The 15,302-nt window shown below is 43.4% G+C and overlaps 1 long non-coding RNA gene across 1 annotated transcript; it reads left to right on the forward strand.

Annotated features, from left to right (window-relative positions):
- Positions 1–829: 829 nt before the first annotated feature.
- LOC115521525 lies at positions 830–14,162 on the forward strand. Its single transcript, XR_004343930.1, has 3 exons — positions 830–1,105; positions 5,441–5,604; positions 14,086–14,162. It is a non-coding gene; the product is annotated as an uncharacterized LOC115521525 (long non-coding RNA).
- The last annotated feature ends 1,140 nt before the right edge of the window (positions 14,163–15,302 follow it).

The following is a 15,302-nucleotide window of genomic DNA, read 5'->3' on the forward strand; positions in this document are numbered from 1 at the left end:
GAGAGAAGCCTCAACAGGCAGCTGGATTGCGTGAGGAAGAGGGAAATTAGAGAGGGCACAGGAGGTGTTGAGCACAGACAGGGCTCGGCAAAGAGGAATAGTGGCCGCTTTGTTCTGCCAAGATTATAGAAGCAGGAAGGGACCTTCGGGAAGCGTTCTGTAGATGGAGCCAGCGTGAAAGGGTGGCCCCCCACCTCCCACTGCACTCTCCCAGCCCCACATCCCTAATGAGCCCAAAGGGATTCAACACTCAAACCCATACCCAGCAGCAGCTAGGACAGGTCGTTGTTGTCGTTACTGCAACACGGGAAGCATCGATGACTTCTGTTCAGAGAGGAAAACCTGTTTTAGGTTAGATGCAGTCTGGAAGCTTCTCCCTTCCTATCAGAAAAGCCACTCTTCTAAAAACCTCATCCCTCACATCCCTGCAGCCTACAAAGACAGAGTCCATGCAGATGTCAGTGGAGGATACCATCCCCCAAACAGCAGCTAGGCATGCTCCTTCAGGGAGCAAGCACTGAAAGCAGCAGCCCCTGTGAACTGAGAGCTCTCTGCAGTTAGTAGAAGGAGCTTGGGACAAGGAAGGACAGAATAGTGTAACTAGGAAACCAGGGCTCTCCTGTGCATACCAAAAAATATCCCCTCTTCCTCCGGCAAATAGCAGAAGTGTCTGGCCAGCCTAGGAGGAGGTGATGGGGGGGGGGTGATCGGCGGAAGCGATGGGGCAAAAGGAGGATGACCGTAATGTTTGTATTGGTGATGAAGTGAGTTTAGCAAAGAACAGACAATGGATGCCTTAGTCCCATGGGTATTACTGTTTCCATAGCCCTGAGCCCAGCCTTACAAGCTTCTGTAATCCATAAGCAAGGCAGCTGTGTGCTCTCATTGACCGAGAAAAAAATACAGAAAGAATATATAGCTCTTGGGTTAGTTCAGCAACACTCCACCCTCATTTTCTTTGTGTTCCAGCCCTCAGGCCCTGGGTATGCTCTCACATAGTTCCTGGAGGGAACTACTGAGGGACATGGAACCCAATGACCACATCAGTTGCCATTTGCATGTAGAAGGAACCATCCCAATGTAACATGGCAGAAGACATAAGAGGGTAGGTAAGGCATAAAGAATAAAGAAAACTGGGGGTGGGGGGAGAACTTGGCAAAGAAGTTTTAAGGCTTCAGTAAAGTCATTTCTCTAGCCAGATCCAACTAAGGGTCTTGTTAATTCTCTAAGATAGGGGCATTTTAGGTTACGACACACTGGATGCTTCTTGAAGCTTATTGTGTGGATACCACATTTAGATGCTATTGGTACAATTAACTGTTTAACTGCGTGCAGTTCTCATTCCACATGGGGAGTTAGTCATTCTCAAGAAATCTTTTGATTGCCTCTGTACAACTCAGAATTATAAGAACCCCTCAAAGCACTGGAGGTGCACAAAACTGTCATTGTCAAGATTATGGTGTTCTGAGGGTAAATTCCAGGTAAGTAGTCCCTTTTATCAAGTGTGTCCTTGCAGCTCTCTGGATGTGACATCCACCACAAAGGCCAGTATGAATCAGATCACTAAAGGGACACACACAGCTTACACCAGCCAAGGAAAACTGCAGAGATTCTGTGAACTAGTCTGGGGCCAACTTTTAGATGAGGACAGAAATGAAACTGGGTTCACTTCGTCTGGTGTTAACTGAGATGAACGTTAACGTGCCAAACATCTGAGTCACTGGCTACAAATAACCGATTGGAGAACTGAAGGGTGTGACTTGGGGGGGGGGGGGGGGAAGAGCGATGTGAGGAAAAGGGTGCGAGAACATTAGGATCGCATGTTGACAGCTGCTTCCCAGGAGGATAAGAAATGGGAAGAGTGCACGAGCAGGCACTGCAGAGTGTGAGGTTAAGTTTAAAGACCTTCCACAAAACCATCCTCTTTTTGAGTCACCACATCTTCTCGCACCCTTGGAACAGTGCTTGGTGGTGCTGGTGAGATGGGTGTTCCCAGTAACCCCTCAAGTCCATTCAATCTTCCTTCTCTGGCAAAGCAGAGGTGAGGATCAAGTGAATGAAGTAAACATTTGGACCTCACAGACTCAAGAAGTACAACCGACTTCTCTCTCTTTCTTGGAAGTTTACTTATTTATTTTGAGAGAGAGTAGGTGGTGAGGGGCAGAGAGAGGGAGAGAGAAGACCAAGCAGGCTCCATGCTGTTAGTGTGGAACCCAACTCAGGGCTCAATCCCATGAACCATGAGATCATGACCTGAGCAGAAATCAAGAGTTGGAAGCTTAACCAACTGAGCCACCCAGGCGTCCCACAACCTACTTCTCTTAAGATATCTCTATTCCGTTTTCCTAAAGACAGCAGATGAATCCCAAGAAGCTACAATGTGCCCTTAAGGAGACAATTTAGAGCACTGAGTATGCTTAATTTCTAGGATTCTAGGTTGGAACAAAGCTTATTGGTGAACCTTGCACCAACTGTAGCTGCCCAGTTTTTCCACATGGTTTCTTCTCTGCAGCCAGATAAGAGATTGTAGTGGCTGGAAGTAAAAGTATATCCCAGGCAAGAAACATTTAACAAGGTAAGACTTCAGAACTGCTTTGGTTAAACCCTGCTCTCCCAAAATTCTGGTGCAAGAAAAAAAAAAAAAAATACAGTCCTTTTCTAAAACTGATCAGTATTAATGTAATTCCCATCAAAATCTGAGCAAGTTAATTTGTAGGCCTTGACAAGCTTATTCCAAAATTTATTTGAAAAGGAAAAGGCCCCAGAATAGCCAAAACAGGGATGGATACCTGGGTGGTTCAGTCGGTTAAGCATCCAACTCTTTTTTTTTTTTTTTTAATTTTTTTTTCAACGTTTATTTATTTTTGGGACAGCGAGAGACAGAGCATGAACGGGGGAGGGGCAGAGAGAGAGGGAGACACAGAATCGGAAACAGGCTGCAGGCTCTGAGCCATCAGCCCAGAGCCTGACGCGGAGCTCGAACTCACGGACCGCGAGATCGTGACCTGGCTGAAATCGGACGCTTAACCGACTGCGCCACTCAGGCGCCCCAAGCATCCAACTCTTGATATCGGGTCAGTTCATGATCTCACAGTTCATGGGATCGAGCCCCCCATCAGACTCTGTGCTGAAAACATGGCGTCTGCTTGGGATTCTCCCTCTCTCTCTCTCTCTCTCTCTCTCTCTCCCCCTCTTCCCCGCTCACACACATGCTATCAAAATAAATTAAATAAACTTAAAAAAAGAATAGCCAAAACAATGTTGAAAAACAAGAATGAAGTGAGAGAAACCACTCTTCTCAACATTAAGGCCTAATGCATAACTCCGGTATCAAGACAGCACGGTGCTGGTGGAGGGAATAGGCACACGGATCAGTGGAACAGAATAAAGAACCCAGATCTAGAGCCACACAAATATGTCCCTGACTACTTCTGATAAAGAAATGAAAGCAATCCAATGGAGGAGAAACAGCCTTTTCAATAAGTAGTGCTGGAAAAATTGGACATAAACCTCACACCTAATATAAAAACTAATTCACAGGGTGCCTGGGTGGCTCAGTCAGTTACGTGTCCAACTTTGGCTCAGGTCATGGTCTCACGGTTTGTGAGTTAGAACCCCACATCAGACTCTGTGCTGACAGCTCGGAGCCTGGAGCCTGCTTTGGATGCTGTGTCCCTCTCTTTGTCAACTCGTCCCCTGCTCGTGTCTGTCTCTCTCTCTCAAAAATAAATAAACATTAAAAAAAAATAACTCATAATGGATCATGGACTTACATGTAAACATAAAACTACAAAACTTCTAGAAAAGAACACAGGAAGGTATCTTTGGGACCTAGGGCTCAGCAGAGTTGACCTCATCAAATTGGACCTTATCAAAATTTAATACTTTTCCTCTGTGAAAGACCCTGTAAAAGGATGAAAAAACAAATTACAGTCTAGGAGGAAAGATTTACAAATCACACAACCAACAAGGGCCTTGTGTCTAGAATATATAAAGAACTCTGGAAACTAAACATTAAAAAAAAAATGGATCCAAGCATCCTTCCACACCATGGTTCACAGCATGTGTTCTGTGGATCACCCAACTCAGGATCTTGGGTGTGGGGGAGGGATTGGTAAAATGCAAATTCCTGTGTCTCATTCCAGAAATTCTGATTCCATAGATTTAAACGGGGCCTGAGAAATCTGCCTTTAAACAAAGCTACTCAGGATGTCTGGCTAGTTCAGTCGGTAGAGCATGCTACTCTTGATCTCAATGCTCAGGGTTGTGAGTTCAAGCCCCACTTTGGGGGTAGAATTTACTTTTTTTTTTTTAAGTTTATTTATTTATTTTGAAAGGGACAGAGACAGCGTGAGTGGGGCAGGGGTAGAGAGAGAGGAGAAAGAAAATCCCAAGCAGGCTCGCGCTGCCAGCATGAAGCCTGATGTGGGACTTGAACTTACAAAACAGTGAAATCGTGACCTGAGCCAAAACCAAGAGTTGGTCACTTAACCAACTGAGCCACTCAAGTGCCCCTAGAATTTATTTATTTTTTTAAAATAACACAAGCTCCTCAGATTTTTTTTTTTAATATTAAAGCTTGAGAACTCCCACAGCTATTCAATCTAGTGAACTATAAAACAAGAACGGCATTAGAAAAAAAATCAGGACTGGGCCACTTGTGCCCTGAGGGGGCAAATGAGAACAGGAACTATTTAAAGACTAAAAACAAACTGGAAGTGTTATGAACAATTTCTTTTTTAATGTTTATTTATTTTTGAGAGAGAAAGAGGGAGAGACAGAATGCGAGCAGGAGAGAGGCAGAGAGGGAGACACAGAATCTGAAGTAGGCTCCAGGCTCCAAGCTGTCAGCACAGAGCCCATTACGGGGCTGGAACCTGCGAACCATTGAGTTCACAACCTGAGCCGAAGTCAGACACTTAACCAATGGAGCCACCCAGGCGCCCAATAAGTAATTTCTACGAAGCAACTACTCTAGATTTATTAGGATGTGAATGAATGATGAAGTACCCTCCCCACACACCCAAGTATACAAGCATAAGGAGAACCTGCTGTGTATGCAGAGCTTTTTTTAAATTCTCATAGCCATGCTGCTTGAGGGGCCTGGCGCCCTCTGAGACGTGCTCATGAGGGATTGTGAGAGCCCAGGAAAGACCCTGTTCTGTGAGGACAGGGCATGCACTTTAGCAGGTTGGCAGACACTCATGTCCCCAACTGAACCAGTGTCTCTGGGCCTCGGGGAACCCACAGCCAGGGACCCCAGCTCTGAGGGCTGAAGGCCTGCCCCAGGGTCCTCTAATGCCCTCCCTACCACCACCTTTCCCACTCGCTCACACATAAATATGTGCACAGGTCTAGAGATAAGGAACAACTCCTTCTCACCAACCCACCAGACAGTCTGTGTTTCTGCCTTCACCATTCTGCTTCCAACCCCTGACAGGTGGCAAGAGGGGAGCCTGAGGACAAGGCAACATGACTAAGTGTGAACACAGCACGAAGCCGGGCTCCTCTGAGCAGCTGGTAAGAGGGCTCTCACCTCATCTCTGGGAAGAGACGGAGGCCAGCCTGACAAAGAGAACGAGAAAACTGCCAGGGGAAGGTGAGGTAGGTAGTTGTCCACCCATCAGAAAGTAAAGTGATGTTTAGTAAGACCAAGGCCAGACCGAAGAGCCACTGGCCAGGATGGAATAGCACACAGATCTGTGTCTGAGGGCAGGAATGACCCGTCTCCCGCTCCAGGCTCCAGAGGCGACCTTTGCTGTCCAAGGACGCTGCCGAGTGGCTTTGCAGACCCCTGCACAACCCAGGTCTCTGAGTTTCCCAGTGTTTGCTCCTTGGTGCCTGTTGTATCTCCGCTTGGTCAGAATTGATGGGAGCTAATCACTGCTGAAGCAGAGACTCCAGTTCATTTCCATTCACCTCATTGTTTGTCTTTTGGGCTGCAGCCAAGCAACAAACATGAACATTCCCCCCTGCAGAGCAGACACACACAGACACTTGGAAGCCTGCCCACATGTGCCACGCTCTCCCAGGCATGCACACGTTTACACATACATGTATACACCGGCACACGTGCACACGCATACTCACCCATCCACACTCGCACGCATGCACGTATATGCATCCACACATACACTCACCCGTGCACAGGTACCGCCCATATGCATCCCCACACTCACGCACATGGGCACACACATCCACTCCAGCTGCGGTTCAACTGTGCAAGTTCTCTGTCTTCCGCGACCAGGATATCTTCAAACCTGAGATTTCTTGCTCCTGCCTTCCTGTTCCCCTGGCGGCCTGGGCACCCACACCAGCACTCCGTAACTTATCACCACCTCTTAGGCCACTTCCAGCCATCGTCAGTGCGTGGGAGACCTTCCAACCTTCTGTCTCAATGAAAATCAACCGTTGTAAACCCAGGCTCTCAAGAAGTTCCAGGGACCAGCAGGACTTGGATTTTAAACAGTCCCACTGTCTTCCCTGCCTACGAATCAGTCTGGGCTCCAGACGAGATGGGGCAGCCCTCTAGTGGCCATGGCCGATATGACAATAGACTTTGAGGGCTCAAGGATGCTGTAGGGACCAGTCTGCTCTTCTTGAAGGCACAGGAAAGAAACCACAGTTATACAATCTTTATTGACTAACTCCTCCACTCCATTGCCCCTAGATCCTTCTAGTCACCAGGTCCTATCAATCTTCCCTTCCCAACAGCCATCCCCATTGTCCCACCTTAGCTCTCCCTTATCTGCATAGTTGGGCTGCAGTGGTCCATTGCCTGGACCTGTGTCCAGTCCATTTTGGACCTTGCTGCCAAATTCATTGACACTCGTTGGTTCTTCTACGTTCTCTTTTTAAGACTTCCAGGCTTCCCCCATCATCTATAGTGGTGACCCTCAAAAGGGAGACACCCTTTCTTGAGAAGCATCTCACTCTCTCAGGACAGAATGAGCAGCATTTCCACACATAGGCTGGAGATGTTGATGCTCTTCCCCAGCCCATGCTCATGTTGAACCATTTTTATCAAGGGGATGTTCCTCAAGATATCCTATCAGTTAAATGTAGAGGGCTGGGGAAAAGATGGAGAACCCCTAGTCCTCTGGGCTAAAGTTCAAACATCTCAGCTCCCTACAATGTGTCCTCAAATTGCCTTTCTAGCCTTAGTGTTACAGTATAATGCTGAGGTTAAGGACTAGAATCAGACCGTCTGGGTTGGAACCCCAGGTCTACAACTTATTAGCTGTGTACCTGTATGGAAGATTCCGAATCCTCAGTTTATTTCCAATGTTGTTGAGATTTAGTGAGGTAGCCTGTGTATCAGACTTAGCCCAGTGCTTGCCACACTCAGTGCTCAATTAATGACTGCTGTTATCATTACTCCTCTGTCAAGCCAACCGGTTTGCTCACAGGTCAGGCACATGCTTGCACTTTCCATCTCTGCACTTTGGCTCTTGACACTTCATTTGCTTGGAATGTCCTCTCCCTCCTCTCTAATGTTCTGCTGAGCCCAGCTCAAATTTCTTCACCTGCTCAGGGAACTGAGATAAGAATAGTGGGCTTATGACTTCACACATTATCTGCTGTGAGACGAAACCAATACTTTGTGAGAGTGCACCATTTAAACTTATATATGTATGTAATAGACCAATGTGTGGGATATTTTACTGTTTGTGCAATCACACATACATAAAGCCTTGTAACGTGTATTCATGTGTTACTGGAATACTTACTTAAATTTTTTTTAATTTTGTTTTAATGTTTATTTATTTATTTTTATTTTATTTTATTTTTATTTTTTTTAGAGAGAGAGACAGAGACAATGTGAGTGGGTTGGGGCAGAGAGAGAGGAAGACACAGAATCCGAAGCAGGCTCCAGGCTCCGAGCTGTCAGCACAGAGCCTGATGTGGGGCTTGAACTCACAAGCTGTGAGACCATGACCTGAGCTGAAGTTGGACTCTCAACCGACTGAGCCACCCAGGCACCCCTAAATTTTTTTAAACATTTTACTTCTCTGCCAACTAGATTGTAAATACATGAGGGTAAGAGCTCTGTTTTATACTTATATTCTCCATGAACATATCTTACATGATACTTTCATTATATGAGGTACTTAGTACTCATTTAATTAAGAAGTGACTTATCTTTTATAATAATAGTAACATGTTTTTGTCCCTTAAAGCAAATTTTCATTCACTACCTTATGACCTTTGATTATCTAACTTCTACAACATCCCTGAAAGAAAATAAAAGCTTAGGCCTGTTTCATAGGGACTTCCTTATTGGAAGTCGTGCAAGCACATTGTGTTATTTATATGTGTTAATTACATCACAATAACAGTCTCCAAATGGAAAGGTATCTGGATCAAAACGGGCAGGTGGTAAATTTTGTAAAGTATGCCAATATCATGTTTATTTAGAAATCATGGAAATCAAGCTGAGCACTTGGCTGGACCCATACCTCAGGTTTTTAAAATTAGAGAGATCTGTAATTGCCCACCCCTTTCTGAACCCTCAATTCCTATTCAAACGCAACATGCAGCATTTTCTGGAAGAATCAGAAAAATAAGACCTAAGTATCACTCCTAAGGAACAGAAAATGGGTGCTGTTACCATTCAAAAACAGAAGCAAATACCCTTAACATATATGGTTGGGAAAAGAACTAGCAGTTGAATTCAAATTTATGAGACATGGGATATATGAAGAATACAGCAATCCTTATCATTTTGATGTTACTTTTTAAAAACTGATGCTTAAAATTAAAAAAATGTATAGCCAGGGTGAAATTTCATAGGTATATCTAAATTCATAGGTATATCTAAATATATCATAGGTATTATCTAAATTCTTCTACTAGGTTTTTTCATGAAATATTGATGTATTTTAATGTATTGTAAAATATCTTCAATGAGGAAAATGTCACAGACTAAATTTATGTGACACATTAAAAAAATATGGAATATGGAATTTAGCCTATAAATATATTCTGGAGTCCAAAATACTTTCACTGTAAATTTCAAAAAGCATTGACAAAGACACAGAGCAATTGTTACTTTCATATGGTGCTGGTTGACTTGCACAATGGTGTAATCACTTTAGAAAACAATTTGGTAGTTTCTTATAGAGTTAAACAAATATTAACCACATGGACTGGCAAATACATGCCTGGGCTTTTATCCCAGAAAACTGCACACTTACGCTCCCACAAAAACCTGTACACTCATGTTTATAATCAGTAAAGATGAAGAACAGATTAGGGGTTTCCAGGAATTATTGGGTGGGGGAGGGTTTGGCTGCACAGGTGCAGCATGAGAGAATTTGGGGCAGGCAGAAGCAATGGAAATAGTCTATATCCTGATTGTGGTAGTGCTTACGTAAATCTATGCATGTTAAAAGTCATGGAACTATATACCCAAAAAGTAAAGTTTACAGTGTGTAAATATAACAGTAAAAGCCTATTTTTTAAGAAAATCCAGAAACAAAGTTCAGGGAAAAGTGAATGGTGTCAATGAATTCAATGTAAATAGTGTCAATGAATTCAATGTAAATATATCGATCACCTATTATGTATAAGGCGCTGCCTGGGGTAGAGGCAAAACGGAAACCAGAACCTAGTGATGAGGCAGTTTTAGGAGCATTAAGTTTGAAATCTGCTAGAGCTAAGATAGAATGCCTGGTCTATCTCTTATGAAACCTGTGTTTTTAGGGAGGTTGCCTAACATCTTTGAGCTTCAGTTTACGAGAATAATAAAACATACAGTACGGACATAGTAAGAGATTGAAAATGATAACTATTATTATTACCACAGCATTGCTAATATTAAAGCTAGTGATGCCAATAAAAATGATTGCTCTACCTTCAAAATACACCCAGCATCTAATCAGTCTCAGCATGTCCACTGCCACCGCCCTGGCCCAAAAGCCACCGTCACCTCCTGCAGTAGCTTACTAACTGCTCTCCCTGCTCCCACCGTACAACCTGTCCTCAACCCAGACACCAGAATGATCTCTCTAAAATGGAAGTCAGATTATGTCACTCATCTGTTCAAAACACTGTTGTGACTCGCCCTGGCACTCGGGGTGAAAGGCCAAGTCCTCCCTGTGTCCTCAAAGATCCTGCGTGATCTGATGCCATTTGCCTCTTATAATATCTTCTGTTGCTTTCCCCCTCACTCGTTCTTCTTCCACACTGACCTGTTACCCTGACTCCAGCACGCAGGGCGTCGATTTACAGCCTTTGTACTGGCCCTGGCCTCTGCCTCCAACATTTTCCACATGCCTGCATTGCTCATGCCCTTACCTTCCTTGTGACTTTGCTGGAATGTCACCTTCTCAAAAAGAAAAAAAAAAAAACTATGTTAATTACTGTATTTATTTTTTTTAAGTTTATTTATTTTTGAGAGAGAGAGAGAGAGAGCATGAATGGGGAGGGACAGAGAAAAACGGAGAGAGAGAGAGAATCCCAAGCAGGCTCTGCACTGTCCGCGTGGAACCCGATGTAGGGCTCAACCCATGAACTGTGAGATCGTGACCCGAGTCGAAATCAAGAGTCAGATGCTTAATTGATTGAGCCACCCAAGTACCCACCCCTCAACCACTGTATTTAAAATTTCAACCTGCTCCACTTTCTCCCAGCCCCAACAATCCCCCTCGTCTTGCCCAGCTTTTCTTTTTCCATATGTCTTACCACCTTCTATGTAACAACACCAAACATTGGCAGATGGCTCTCTCACAAATTGCTGGTGGGAGTGTAACTTGGTACAACCACTTTGGAAATCTTTTAAAGACTTCAAAATATTTAAGTCTCCCAGATTTAATTAAAGATTTAAAAACCTTTAAATCTTTAAATTTAAAGAGTATCTACCAAAGCTAAAAATACCCTATGCTGCTCCTGTGTGTAAACCCAACAGAAAGGAATGCCAAAAGACTCATATTAAGAATGTTAAAAGCAATTTTATTCATAATATCTCTGAACGGCAAACAACCGAAATATCAACCTATAGCGCAGTAGATAAATAAATTGTGATATTTTCAAGCCATGGAATAGTACACAGCAATAAGAGGCACATGATAGTACCCTTAACAACATGAATGAATCACAGGCCTAATATTGAGCAAGATAAGTCTGAAACAAAAGAGAATATTGCATATGATTTATTTGATGTTCAAGAAAGGCAATGGCTTTAATGACAAAATCAAAATGAAGCTACTTATTTCCCTAATGGGGAGGTAATCTAATCTCTCTGAAAATAATGATAATAATATCCATCTTGCAGGGCAAGGCTAACCGCAGGAAACTTATGTTTAACATCTAGCACCAGATCCTGGCACAGAATATTGGCTAACTAAACGATAGTTTGTCTTCATGTGTGTCCTTTGTTTACATTAGCTTAGTAATTGTCAAGTAAAGATAGTTTTATGATACTCAACACAAAAGTTTCCATTATATATGCCATTAGTTGCCTCCCAATAGCCATTCCCTTTTCCTTCTTTTTTTTTTTTTTTTTGAAAGTTTGTTTATTTTGAGAGAGAAAGACAGTGAGCAAGTAGGGGGAGGAGCAGAGAGAGGAAGAGAGAGAGAGAGAGAGAGAGAGAGAGAGAGAGAATCCCAAGCAGGCTCTGTGCTGTCAGCATGGAGCCCAGCTTGGGGCTTGATCCCATGAACTGTGAGATCATGACCCGAGTCGAAATCAAGAGTCGGACGCTCAACCGACTGAGCCACCCAGGCTCCCATCCCGTTTTCTTCTTAATAATAGAGTCCCTGTTTTGTTCAGAGAAGCCATACGCCCAGCCCAGAGTGATGAAGCATGACTAAGCCATGGAACTCCCATGTCCCTTTGCCAGACCCACTTTCCCAATTTCCCCGTACACCGAGGGGCAACCATGTGCCCAGTTTGGGCCAATGAGACCTAAAGAGGAATTCTGATAGGAAACTGGCTAGAAAAGGGTTGTTTTCCTCTCTAAAAGGAGAAAGGCACATACTCTCTCACTGCCTCCCCCCTCCCGTTTTCTGCCTTTGGATGAATGATATATGGAGCTGAAGCAACCACCTTTTGATCAAGAAAATCATAGAGAAAAGGACAAATAGCCCCAACATATCAGAATTAGCAATTCACCTACCTTCAAAGCTTTTGTTCTAAGAAGTAATTATCTTTATTATTTAAGCCCTGTTACTTAAGCCATTGTTAAGTATTCTATTACTTCCCGCTGAAAGCATTCCTGTGACGACCCCCTTCTAGACTACACGTGTGCCACAGAAAATCCTTAAACTGATCATTCGGACATCTTATCGTGCTCTCTTTAATTTGCCCAAAGTCTGAGCACAACCCACCCCTTTCTTGTCCTTCCACGAGTCTCCTCCGTGCCAATTTACTAAACTGCCTCTACTTTCTAAGGCAAACACCTTTCAATTGCATGTGAACATACTAATGAGGTCAGTGAGGTTCCTTATGCCTTGAGGCTAAGGAATGAAACTTAAAACACAGGAAAACTATATTCAGTTGCTGAATTTGTTGGAGGGTAGCCAACTGCCAAATGCTGGTGGTAGCACATACTAACCTGCATTTGCCCGCATGCGCCCCAGTGCACCAACACTGTAAATGGAAATGTCTTGTGAATAGGTGGTGTGTCCAAACAGGACTCGTTCGCGCTTAGCAGGGCAGATAAGTTAATGACATCCCAGGGCCCTCATGAGCCCACACCTCTTTCAAGGCCCTGTTTGGGGCCCAAGCAATGTGTTGACATGGTAATATGTTTTTGTAAAACTTAGAAGTATATTGGCCACAATCAGGACCTCTGTCCCTTTCCTCTCCAACCCACCCTCTGTTACACTTGCCCTTCTGTAGGCTGGTGTTAGAGAGACCATGGGGTGTTAGGGGTTCAGCTAAGGGGAGGTTGAGTTGAAGATCCGTGGAGTTTAGGTTAAGAAGGTTAGGTTTATGTGGTTTACTTTCACATCTAGTTAAGTTATTGCTAGCTATTCTGGTGCAGGAATGGCTTCTGGCATTCTTCCCACCGCCCACTTCAGCAATGCCAGGGGTCATATTGCAATATGAACATGACCTATTGCACTGGGCATCGAAAGTATGTGGATAGTGAAGAAGAAACAAGTTTCCAAAATAATGAAGCAAGAAGCTAGTCTGTGAAAAATTCTGCCAGTCTTCAAATATGCAAAATTATAGGCAGAGGATTTGATTCTCACACATGCCCGTTCAAAACAAAAGTTCTATCCTGCCTGGAGTATACTCAATAAGCACTGTATGCAGTTGTAAACCCACAGTATTCTTTTATGTAACTCACACAAAATAGAACTTATCGGCATTCCTGCGCTTGTAGGGCACAAAGCAACATCAGTTCTATGGTGACTATGTTTGTTTAGTCACGTATTTAAAAAATCCAATATATTGGGGGTGCCTGGGTGGCTCAGTCGGTTAAGCATCTGACTTTGGCTCAGGTCATGATCTCTCAGTCTGTGAGTTCAAGCCCTGTGTCCAGCTCTGTGCTGACAGCTCAGAGCCCGGAGCCTGCCTCAGATTCTGTCTCCCATTGTCTCTGCCCCTCCCCCACTCATACTCTGTCTCTCAAAAATGAATATATGTTAAAAAAAATTTTTTGTTTTAATCCAATATATTGGATCACATCCTGAAGAGGACAGCAGTTTTAAACAAAATGGGATGAAAAATTACCCATCAATGGAGCACAACAAAACAATGAAATCACTGTACCTATTTATAAACAAAGCAATGTATAGTGTTAAGAATAATGTGATTACATGGGGCGCCTGGGTGGCGCAGTTGGTTGAGCATCCAACTTCAGCCAGGTCGTGATCTCGCGGTCCGTGAGTTCGAGCCCCGCGTCAGGCTCTGGGCTGATGGCTCGGAGCCTGGAGCCTGTTTCCGATTCTGTGTCTCCCCTTCTCTCTGCCCCTCCCCGTTCATGCTCTGTCTCTCTCTGTCCCAAAATAGATAAAAAACGTTGAAAAAAAAAAAAAAAAAAAGAATAATGTGATTACATGATCAAGTAGCTTAATGCAATGTAGGGGTTTTTTAATGCAGTTTAATTACTCCTCTGTATGTTTTATTCTCAGATACCTTTTATATTCATCCAGAATTGCTGACCATATCAAAATTCAAAAGAACTTCCAGAGGTATGTATTTAAGACCATTCATTCACTAACGCATTATGTAATCTTCCTGGGTTTTTGATGTTTGCAGTATAGCCAGCATTTCAAAATTTGTGGTTTGCTATAATTTTTTTTCTCATTCTAAGTAAATATGTGTTTTTATACCAATTCTGTATTCCTAATTTTGCATTTATGTCCTTAAAGAGTGTCTTCTTGAACTGTGAAATGTATACAACCCAGAGCGACTGCTGCGATTAGTAAAGACTGCAAATGTTATTTACCAGTGCGGGTACTTTGGAAGTTCTTTTAACTTCAAGCTTTGAAAGAACAAGAAAATTAAATGAGAAAAATTGAACTTACTTTGTAGCATGCCCTACATAGAATTTGTTAAGTGAACATAACCTGATGTTAAATAGAACACTCTCTCTTCAGTTTCTCCAGGGGGACTGATAGTCTAGCTCTCACTTACCAAAGCATATCTGAGACACAGTGCCATTAGAGGAATCTTAAAAAGAAAAAAAAAAAATTCTGAGGTTGAGCTTCAAAAATTCAGGACATTTATCCAGGGACTTCTTTTGTACCTCAAGAATATAAAAAGTTTTGGACAGTGGGAAGAAAGAGGTGAAACGCCCAGAGTCTAAGAGACCCCCAAAAACGAACCACCAGAGTCCAGAGTCAAAGCTAAGCAGCAAGGGTCATTTATTGCAGGTTCGAACCTGGACCTCTGCGCCCCCATTGCCGGTGACGCCAAGAGGCCCTGAGAGAGGTTTTTACACCCCTTTTATAAACAGGTACAAACAAGTCATGGGAAAATCAGGAATACACGGATGTGCCAAGCAATAATGATTGATCAGAAATACACGGATGTGCCAAGTAACAATGGTTGATCAAGAATATACGGTTGTGCCAGGCAACTATGATTGATCAGAAATACACGGATGTGCCAAGTAACAATGGTTGATCAAGAATATACGGTTGTGCCAGGCAACTATGATTGATCAGAAATACACGGGCGCGCCAAGCAATTGTACAGAAGCGGAACAAGCTGGTTAAGCTTGGTTAGGTTTCAGTTTCCCGTAACTGAAGCTTTTAAGTTTTAATTTTCTCAGGCCTTTCAGAGGAAAGATGGGATGGGGGAAATTTGTGCTGAGAACTTCAAGTCCTATATCCCATGAGGAAAT

Source organism: Lynx canadensis, chromosome C1, assembly GCF_007474595.2.
Source record: "Lynx canadensis isolate LIC74 chromosome C1, mLynCan4.pri.v2, whole genome shotgun sequence".
NCBI lineage: Eukaryota > Metazoa > Chordata > Mammalia > Carnivora > Felidae > Lynx > Lynx canadensis.